This window comes from Microchirus variegatus (genome assembly GCF_963457635.1).
Source record: "Microchirus variegatus genome assembly, chromosome: 4".
Lineage (NCBI taxonomy): Eukaryota > Metazoa > Chordata > Actinopteri > Pleuronectiformes > Soleidae > Microchirus > Microchirus variegatus.
Window position 1 is genome coordinate 18,616,706 of NC_139805.1, and position 11,659 is coordinate 18,628,364.

An 11,659-nucleotide genomic window follows, 5' to 3' on the forward strand; every position below is an offset into this window, starting at 1 on the left:
TAACGGTTATATTTCCGTTCGTGTTTAGTTGTGAAAAGTGAACTGAAAATCAGCTTTAAGAGTTGGGAAAATGTAAAATGTTCTTACTCCTGTTATTTATAATGCAGATGTTAAAATAAAATAAATGTATCAAACCATAAAATAGCTTTAATAACACTAGACTACTGTTTCCAATGTGCATATATAAATGTATAAATGATTTATCCCTCATAATAAAAGAATATATGTAAATATTAGCGATTAATATAAATAAAAATGTTTTATTTTGGTCAACATATAGTCTGATGTAGTTGTGATGACAATAGACATACCTTTATATTACAATAGTGTCGGTAAGCAGCAACTTGACATGTCTGATTAAAAATATATATATATAATAAACATAAAGACAGGCTTGCAATAGTTATTTCCATAGTAAACCCAACTAGAGCTTCCCAAACGTCAGAGGTTTGGCCTCTACAAATACAAATGTGTAGCAGAATGTGAGCTTATGCCCAGATATATTCACTAGTAAAGTATTGTAGTTAACCGATGACATTTTTGTGGTCTCATTATCAACAGTAATTATTATGAATAATCATGATCTCTATACTGATAAATATTTGAGATTAACATATCAGCCATTTTAAGTATTTTCGTTTCAATACATTTCTTTAGACCAAATATAATGTCTGTTTTAATGAATTTGTTAAAAGGAAGAATCTGTCTGCAATACTACCACGGTCCATTAGTGGGCCACGACCCATACTTTGGGAAGCTCTCCTACTGTATGTAGATAAACTGGAGTTGACACCTTCAGGAACCGACACGTTTTTATTTATCTATATATATGTATATATAAATATATATATATATATGTATATATATATACATATATATATATATTTTTTTTAAATTACTATTTATTTATTCATTCATCTATTTATATTTTGTCTGTTCTCCGCACGTTCACAGTGCGTGTCATTCAGCTCGCTTACCTACGTAACGCACGCGCCTGCGTGACACCGACGTGCTCGCACCGTGACGGCGACGCTCCTCTCCGCCGCCTCTCGCCATTCTCTCGCAGCCACACCCTCCCTCCCCCCTTCTCTCCCACCCTCCCTCTCTCTCTCTCTCTCTCTCTCTCTCTCTCTCTCTCTCTCTCTCTCTCTATCTATCCCTCCATCCATCCTCATCCATCTCTCGCACGCGTGCAGCTGCGGGGCTGTCGCTCTGTGCGTTCGTCAGTGCGTGTTTCTTCCCGTCGGGCACCCGCACCATCAGCAACACAAAAGGGTGGAAGCAGCAGCGGGAGCTGGTGTGTTTCCTCCGGAGGAGACGAGGCGTTTAAACGGAGAAGAAAAAAGGTGCTGGCTGATCTTTTTCTTTCTCTCTCTATCACTCGTTGTTTATGATTGTGTTTATGATGATTTGTTGTGTTACATTTCCATTTCCCACGACGCTGGTGACCTTGTCAGTGTGTCACACCTCTTATTTCTCAGTGACCTGCATCTTCTGCTCCATCCTTCGCAGGTGTGTGTGTGCTCGCGCGCGCGCGTGTGTGTGTGTGTGTGTGTGTGTGTGTGTGTGTGTTCTGTCAATGGGCTGACACTTTGATCTGATTTGAAATGCGCAAACCCTGATGTCAACAAGCCAGTTTGTGACAAATGTTGTATTAATTTTTTTTTCTTCCAAATCCATAATAATCCTAATCTTTATGCTCCATTGTGTGGTGAGAATGTGTGAGGAGGGGAGAAGAAGCACAGAGGACAGTGTCTTTGTTCTCCTTTCGCCCTTTAGTCTGAAATGAACAGTGTATTAATCCCTGTGCGGCAGCGTCAGCTCATCCGCTGTTCACGGTTATGCATCAATCCCGTGCCTTTAGGTGTGTGTGTGTGTTGATGTCATCTTTTACTATACACGCCCGTGTTTTTCTCCCGACGATTGCCAGCTATAAAAACCACACACACACACAGACGGACAGACAGGCCGTGTAGACTTTCGTGGGCCTACATGTGCGAACACATGCTGAATTTCTATGCCCACGCTTGGTTTTTTAATTCACTTAAATTAATGTGTTCATGTCAGATGACAGATGACAGTTATCACTGTTGTTGCCTGTGATCTGCTCTGTTTTTTTTGGTTGTAGGATCATCTGGAAAGCATAAATAATAACAGGATGAGCTCACGTTTGAATGATGATTAATGTCATCAGAGGTGACCATGTGCTACACAGACCTGCCCTGTGGTGTCTTTTATTCAGAAATGTTTGTTTTTGTGTGTTTTTTTCACATCATGGACAGTCGTATTCTAACATTAACCCCAAAGACAAGACAGAAAATGCCACGTAATAAATCTGATTAACTATAACCTGAGCGAGATCATATTTGGCAATGATCGGATTCGAGGCAACGTAGATTATTCCCAATTTAATAACATTTTTAGTCTGGTGCCTATTAGTGCATTATGTAATAAATCTAAAGCAACTGGCCATAAAATCCTAATATGTCACAGAGACTCAGGAATAATGTTCATATAACAAACTGAACTCACCAACAACAACAGTACAGACAAAATATTTGCATTAAAAAAAATATTTTGCAGACTGCAAATCATGTTTATGTTTTGAAATCATGTTTTGGCATGTAGCGCCACCTACCGCCGTCTACCAATCATTGCAGTCAGTAGAGTCTCAGCTGCCGAGCAACGAAGGGTTGCCAGTTATGTCAGAAAACAAAACCTAAAAGACCTCAGTATTTTGAATTTGAATGTAGTAACTGTTTTTGGCCACATTCTTACATATGGCACCTTTAAGAAGGGTTTATATCATGGGTCTAGTGTGTATATTTCCTCATAATTGACCAAAAAGCCATAAACCTTTAGAAGGGTTCGGATTAAGGATCATGTTGGTATGGCCTGTATACTTCTGCACTATATGAAATAGTCTTGTTTCTGTTACTATCTGGATTATATGTGCTGCTATTTTGACCAGGACTCCCTGGAAGAAGAGATCTCAGTGGGACCTTCCTGGGGCTAAATAAAGAATAAACAAGCTTAAGATTAAGCATTTTATGTACTTTCTCTCAGGGTTTTTCCACCTTGACCTGCCAGAGCAGCACAAATGGACAAATCAACTGTAGACCGGAGCATGTGTTCTGTGTGCTGAAGCGGATGAAAACTGAGTTCTCACAGTGGTGGAAACAATCTAGACCAGGATTTATTCTGACATGCGGGTTAATGGGAACATGAATGGACTATATTCTATGATATGTCACCGTCATAATCAGAATAATCAGGTCATTGCTGACCATGCGGTCACAGTCAGTGTGGTCTGACTTATGATGGCATCCGTTTTAATGAAGCCATGCATCAGCCTTTGACCTCAGATCAAACTTTAAACATGGTTTTGAGCTGACAAAAGAAAGTCCCACTCGCTGTTTTATTCGCTCATATATTGCAGCGTACAGATAAAACGCCCACAGAATAGTTGCATTAGCCCGTCGATGCTTTAACATTGTACAAAGTTGCTGAGGCACCAAGCCCGAATAATCAGGTGATATCGATGATGTAGTTGATGCAGAACACATATATTGATATGATGCTCCATTCACAGTTTAATAACTCATTAAATTCTCCTGTGTGGAGGAAATGACCATCATGTCTTGTCTCCCTGATGAGATTATGTTCATGGAACAAATCTCTGCTCCAAATAACTGTTAACATGACTAGTTATTATTTTTCTTTCGGCATTTTGGGCATCATTATATTCTCATAAATGTATTAAAAATTAGCCGAACACAGCTCAGGGTCAGATTCGGCCTGATGATGATGATTTTCATACACGCTCGTGAACATTTTCATTTATTTGCATAATAATAAAAAACAATACCGTTTCTTTTTGGTTCCCACTTCCATGAGAACAGTGAATGACTGGTGCTGATCACTTCTCACTGAGAGTCGCTGAGGCTGGTCGATCGCAGCCTCCTCTCACATGAAGTGGAGTCATTAAAGACTCTCTGCTCATCCTGTGTGAATGCATGTGGCTGCTGTGCCTTTGCGTGTTTGGGGGGTTTCTATTTCTATTCCTGCACAGAGTCAGTCAGAGAGCAGTCTGTCTTTGAAGTGTCTCTGCTGCTATAATATAAGCAGCATCCAGGTTGGTAAAGCCCCATCATTACCATATCTCTGTGAGACTGCAGTGTGATGCTGCCAAGACAGGAGAGTGGGGGTTAGCTGGCCATTTTTTTTGTTCACACTATACACTATATTATATGTATACACACACAGCTATTATGATCCCACATCAGATTCATTTAAAAAAGAATCACATGAAGTCATTTAGGAGTGAGGTTTACCACATTCATGGTCCACAAACTGGACATTATTGAACCTAATGTCACAAAGCCATTATGTTGCGCCACATTACACGTTATTATAATCGCACATGTGCGTACATGATTACTGTTTCTGACAATGGAAGGCTTTGTTTGCGTCGGCCATTTGAAATGATGAATGCCACTCTGTTCTCCTGCACTGGCTATCTGGCCCGGGAAACAAAGTGTCACTTTGTGCCTCTAACGGCCACAGGAGAACGCCCATCTCTCCTCGCTCGGCGCTCGCAAGCCCCCACCCCCTGATGCCCGCTGACACACCCCCCCCTCCCACCACGCTCTACATGTGCTCCCCTCCAACACACATCTGCACTCAGATCAGCCCCAGAGCACTTGACTGTGCCTTAAAGACGGTGTTTAATCACATTTCAATCAAAATGAAATGTTTACTCTGCCATTCTACTCTATGCACACACACACACACACACACGCGCACACACACGCTCACTCACCCTCACTGCATCTGACACCCGACTCCAGGTAATGCCCTAGATCCACAGTGACAGCAGGCAGGTGGAACAGCCGCACATTCAAAGACACACAGAACAAGTGCAGCAACGGTAAGAACACATTCTTATACTTGAAAGATAAATACAAGCTGTAGGTCTTCTGTACATTTGTATTCACGGTAGTTTGCATCATTTCAGTGTTCTTTTTGTGCAAAACTGAGCAGCTCATGCATGTTTTGTGCAGAGTATCAGCGTCACTTTGTTAAATGTCATGTGAACGCAAGCAGAAACGACAGCGTTGGTTGTCGGAGATGCTGAGGCAGGAGACGTAGGCCTTTTGGATGTTTGTTTACTCACAAGCTCTGCGACTTATCCGCTGGCCATAGTCAAGAGAATACGACCGCGGTGATCACGTGATCCACGATGCGTGTCATTGTGCAGAACATGTTTTTCCACATGCACCCTGTGGACATGGTGTGCAGACAAATGTCAAGATCATCAGATATCAAATTATATGAAGAAGAAAATCAACTGAGCACTATGTTCATTTACTGTGGTAAGAGAGGAAAGGTTGAGATGGTTTGGTCCGTGCAGAGCAGGGATGGTGATTATAGTGGATAAAGATGAAGGGAGGGAAAGAGGCAAGACCACAGAGAAGGTTCATGGATGTTATGAAGGAAGACATGAGGACAGTTGATAGGACAGGACAAGACGGATGATCGGCTGTGACGACCTCTTAAAGCCGGGGTGTCAAACTCATTTTCACTGAGGGCCACATCAGCATAATGGTTGCCCTCAAAGGGCCAGATGTAACTGTAACTAAATGTAAACACACCCTCAGGAAAAGATGCACGGGTGATTTCTTCAGCCACAATAAAGCTAGCTTTCACTGTCGCATTGTTTTAGGTTATGTCTTTTGTGAACACATTCTGCTGCGATCGCAGTTTGCCTTTTAATTCTTTGACAATTTGTTGTTTTTCTTGAAGGCTAACTTTGCCATACTTGGCTCCTTGTTTGGTGTCAAAATGCAGACGTAGATCATACTCTTTGATAATAACGCAAAAGACATACCGGTTGTTCTCCTTGAAGCACAAACATGTATTCGCCCTCCCATCTTTCTTGAAACTGCCGTCCATCTGCATCAATCTTTCTCTTCATGGACATTTTGGGATCATTTGTGGATATTTCAATCTCAATTTCATTCGTCGCATGATGCATATACAATGATACACTGCAAACTAGTGGCGTTGAATTTGACACTTGTCTTAAAGGGAGAAGCCAGAAGAAGAAGAAGCTTTTATTGGTTGTTGAAATTCTGAAATGAAATATGATCAATTACGAACATGCTGAACATTCACTGTCTTCAGAAGATGTGTCCATGTTGATGTTGGTGGTCCTTTGACTTTTCTTTTGCTGCCTTCATGAGGCATCATCAAGTACAAGTTAGTTACTGTACTTAAGTACAAAATTCTTTACTTTTTGTTTATATTTCTAACAACTTTTACTCCACTACATTTCCTCTCACTGTCTTTGTCACACTTTACTACCAAATAAAATCAGAAGAAGAAGAGTTGGTAATGGTCTATATTTATATAGAGCTGCCTTACACTATAGTTTTGCCATTCACACGGGGTTAAGTGTCTTGCTCAATGACACATACAGACTAGCAGAGCAAGGAATTGAACCCACAACCTTCCATCTGAGAGGACCTTTCTCCCCACTCTTACTAGTATGTTGATGTTAGCGCTGAGAGCACTCACGGTGGCTAGTGAGGCTGTAGAAATAACCTTTAATCTTTATAAAGCACTCTCTCTGAGCTCTCACCGAGGCTGACACAACTGTGATCAAACCACAGATATGCTCAGGATGTCGTAGAAGACGTCCTGTTATTGAAGTGTAGAAACGCCACGTGATGCTAATGCTGAGCTACACGACTGACGTCTAAATGACGTGTGGCAAACCTATCATTAGACGACTCCCAGGAATATGTTGTCAGTGAATATTGAGGCCCTCGTGTGGAGGATAAAGCAGTAGAGGATGGATGTCTAAAAAGTCTGTTGACTGGTCATTTAGCATTTAAATTGCATGGCAATAGTTGTCCTCTGATTACACAATAACGCTGTGTAAACACTGCTCAGATCTGAGCTGTGGATTTATGGATGGATCTAATGAGAAAACTTTTTTATTGCAGTTTTGTCCACAGTCGTTTGAATGTCTAAGTTGATGTTGATTAATGGTCATGCAGCCCTGGTATAAATGTGTTATTTATGCTTGTGTTTTGTGCTAAATAACAAGTGGACACTTAGATCCTCCCTCCATCATTCTTGTGCACTTTCTGCCTTCTGTTATACCACATGTGCAGGCGTCTGTTTGTGTTCACAAGGATTTGTTGAGCTCTGTGTGTCATCTCTTTCTCTCTGACTCCTGCGAGTACAGTAGGTTGTCATGGAAACCAGGTTGCTCACGCTTTAGAGAATGGTATAGAATGAGATTGGGCATCGTCATTACAGTTTGTGCAACTTTGTGCACCGTGGATTTCATCAGATTTCCCCTTGGTCACGTTACACGTCTTAATAGATTATCCTCTTCAGTCTGTCGGTGCTTCCTCATCCACCCTTTCATGCCACGCTCATGTCCCTCCATCATGTTCCTCACACCACTAACAAAACCCAAACCTTCTCTTTTCTGTATCCATTTCACTCTTTTCCCTAAAAAGCCACGACGGAGGCGGGTAAAACAGCTGGGTAAAACAAGCTTTGTGCAAAAAAGGGCAGATCGATGTTCCCTCAGGTTTTACTGCAGTGGTGCACAGCCGTGTCAAGCTGTGCGGCTGAAATAGGTAAACGGTTACACGGCTCAATCATGTCCGTCTGTCCGCTTTCTCATCGTGTGTGCTGTAAGGTCATGGAGCGACGACTCTGGTTGTTGTCGTAGCCGTTCTAGGGTGCAGAGCTGTATCACCATCAAATGATGCTGACGGATACACCGCTGCCTTCCTATGATGCACCTGCTATCGGTGTCAAAGGCACTTCTCTGCTTCTGTGGAGCACATGGCTGCTCCTTGTGCTTCTCTCATTTCATCTCTGTCTGCTCTGTCCTCTGTGCCGCAGTATCCAATATTTCCAGTAAACACATATCTTTGCTGATGCAAGCAGCCAAACACACAAAACAATAATAAAAAAAAGGAAAGTCCATAATGACTCTCTTTACACCAGCAGACACAATCTCACACACTCTCTCTGTGTTCACACACACACACACACACACACATCCCTCTACTATCAGACATGCTTGTTTGCTCCTCGCTCTGAGCTGCTGGAATCAGACGGGGACAAAGAGTCTTTTGGGAGAAGACATTTCTGAAAGGGTTGATCCAACACAGGAAGGAAGCCCTGTAGCCCACAGCATGTCGATCCCACTGGAGACATCGGGCTTCGCTCCAGCTCTCTAACACTCTTACACCACCCGGCACACACAGTATGACATGAGAGAGAAAACCTCTGGCTCAGGCAGTGTGCTGCACACGGCTTTGTTTGTTCCTGTCACTTTATGGGATGCAAAGGGAGGTCAGTGTGTGGTTTTATGGGTAATCATATCTGCCGATCTCTAATCATTGCACAGAATAAAGGCTCGCCGAGACATATGGGGAATATGTAAACTGTGCTGGGTATTTTTAAGTCTCTGATTTCTGCACATCCAACTCACAGCAGAGCAGCCTCAGACGGCCCGTCACGCCTTCAGAAATTGCAGAGACTTTTATCATTCCTCAGACGAGCTCATCACCTCTCTCTCCCCCCCACAATTAAATGCTCATACTTTCTCCCGTAATAGCAGCTACTATTTTCACTTCCCTCTTCTCTCACCACAGCCGAGGTGTGCAGTGATCATGGCAACGGACGCTGTGGAAACAAAGCGTGACATGCTTTTAGAGGTAACCGAATCCAGAGGCCCAGGTAAATAGGAAAAAATGAGGGCTTTTAGCCACATCTTAAAGAGGCAGTGTACTAAAACGAGCAATCCCGTCACTGTCTCTTTAAGAGTTGCATGGTGTGGTTTGACTTTGTTGAAGAGATTTTTCACAAACTCTTACTGACGCTTGTGGTGTGCTGTGTCCATGTGTGGCTTCTCAGATCACCCACTTTGTTTGCTTTAAAGAAGTTTGAGGTCACAGCCTTGTCGGTATCTAATAGTTAGCGGGATTGCCGCAAACAGTCGCACTATATGTTGTTCTGCAGTGTCCATTTCCCCACTAATTCTGATTTTTACAACCCTCTTTGTCCGTTCGCTCATTCCTCGTACTGCAAAACATTATTGCTTGTATATTTCTAATTCAATTCAAAAACACACATTTTAATTTCATACTAAACATAGAAGCACTCAGAGAGCGCAGACCTCCGCCAAGGCAGCTCAGTCCACCACAAAATAGCAATAAAAATAGCAATAGTGTCTACGGATCGCACCGAAATTTAATTACGTGTTTGTGGTGCCATTGCGGAGATTTCCTGAAAATGTCATCCAAATCCGTACTCGACTTTTCGAGTTATGTTGTTAACAGACAGACAAACTCCAGCGAATAACATATACCTCCTGGCGGAGGTCAAAAATTAGCTATTTTTAGAGACAATTTCTCATTCAAATGAATTGAAAACAACCTCAGATGCACTGATTTCCTACTACTGACTGGTTCCACATACGTCAGTGTATAGAAACTTCACATAAACTGGAACTTTCATCTCTCGATTTCATTCTTTCATGACATTCACAGATTATTCACGGCAGTTAAATATCCATGATATTTTCAGCCTATAGTCCAGACTTTTACATTGGTGTGTATTGTGTAAACTACAGTCTTCGCTTTACAAGGAGTAGTTTGTAAGGTGTGTAAGTGGTAACCTAACTCAGGATAATGCGTTTTAGATGCCAAATTACCTTTTATATTGTTTGAATTAAGCTGGATCCTGTTAGCTATAATAATTTGGAGTGGTCATCGGTTTAAATTTGAGCCAATCTTGTGGTTTAAAGGCATTTACTAAAGAAAGCTCAGAAGCCTGAGTCTGAAGCTTCATACAGAATAGACAGACTTGAGGGTGGCATCATTTAACCAAGCAAATATTTCAATATCAAATATCAAATATTCGTATAGAATATAGACATATAAGATCCTCAGATTTCTGTCATACGACACCTGGATCTTTGCTTTGCTGACTTGTGTATGTTGCCTCCGATTTATACGATGGAAAAGTACTTAGTGCTTATCCGGGTTGTCTGGGCTGCAAGAGAGTTCATTTAGCCTCTCCAGATGTGAAATATTCCCAGTTCACATCAATAGAGTGAAAAAACACAGCAGGGGTTTAGAGGCCGACTAACATGCTCCTCTATACACACAAACAGGAAGTTGGCTTTAACCCTCACAGTGTGCTTTAGGGGCTGCTCTGAAGAATAGTGTTGAGATGCCACACTGCAGGAGAAAATGTCAATTTTTTTTGTGTGCATTCCCATTTTGGTGCATTATGGCCTTTATATATATATATATATATATATATATATATATCAGAGTAGATGCAGTGGACAGTCCCTGATGCTGGGAGAGCATGCTGCAGGGAAACAGAACAACAACGTCGCACTATAATATAATATCACTCACTGCACTCACAGTGGGTCTGACAGAGAGTGCTGAGTGCATCATCGGCTTCACAGGTGTTCACATTTTACAGATGATGAGCCAGTATAAAGCTGTCAGAGATGCACGGATTAATGAATGATGTTCACAAAGTGTGGTTTGTCTTTGCCAGTTTCAGCTCCCCGTCTGTAAAGAATGACTATATGTTTATATGTATATACACACTACTGTTCAAAAGTCTGGGTCACCTATACAATTTTTGTGTGTTTTCCATTAAAAGTCACACTTTTACTCATCAAAAGAGTTGCCCTTTCAAGGGTTTTCTCATCATCCAATAGCCTTCTAACGCGATTAGCAAACACAATGTACCATTAGAACACTGGAAATGGGCCTCTATACACCTATGTACATATTCCATTAAAAACCAGACATTTGCACATAGAATCGTTGTTTACCACATTAACAATGTATAGAGTGATTCATTTAATGTTATTTTCATTGAAAAAAAGAGCTTTTCCTTAAAAAAATAAGGACATTTCTAAGTGACTCCAAACTTTTGAGCGGTAGTGTGCATGCAGTACACAGTACTCACTGGTGATACACGTATGCTCGTCAACACAGATCACTAATCAGCCAATCACATGGCAGCAACTCAGTGTATTTAGGCGTGTAGACAAGACGAGAAGGAGAGATTCTCGAGGTCTTTTAGGATTCGTTTTCACCGCCACTGTAGTGCAGACATAACTGGCAACCCGGGGTTGCTCGGCAGGTGAGACTCTACTGACTGCAATGATTGGTAGACGGCGGTAGGTGGCGCCACATGCCAAAACATGATTTCAAAACATAAATTTGCGGTCAGCAAAAGATTTTTTTAATGCGAATATTTTGCCTGTACTGTTGTTGTTGGTGAGTTCAGTTTGTCATATGAATATTATTCCTGAGTCTCTGTGACATATTTGGAGGATTTTACGGCCAGTCGCTTTAGATTCATTACATAATGCACCTTTAAGAGACTTTTAATGTGTTTCAGAAAATGCTGATCTCTAGAGTTTACGGAGAATAGTCTGAATAAAAGAAAACTGACCAGACATGGTTCAAGATGACAGAAAGACAACAGTTACTCAAATAAACATTTGTTAAGACCACCTCTAAACATGCATGTGCGACCTTGAAGCAGGGGGGCTGTTAGGTGTCTTATACCTCATAAAATGGCTCAAAAG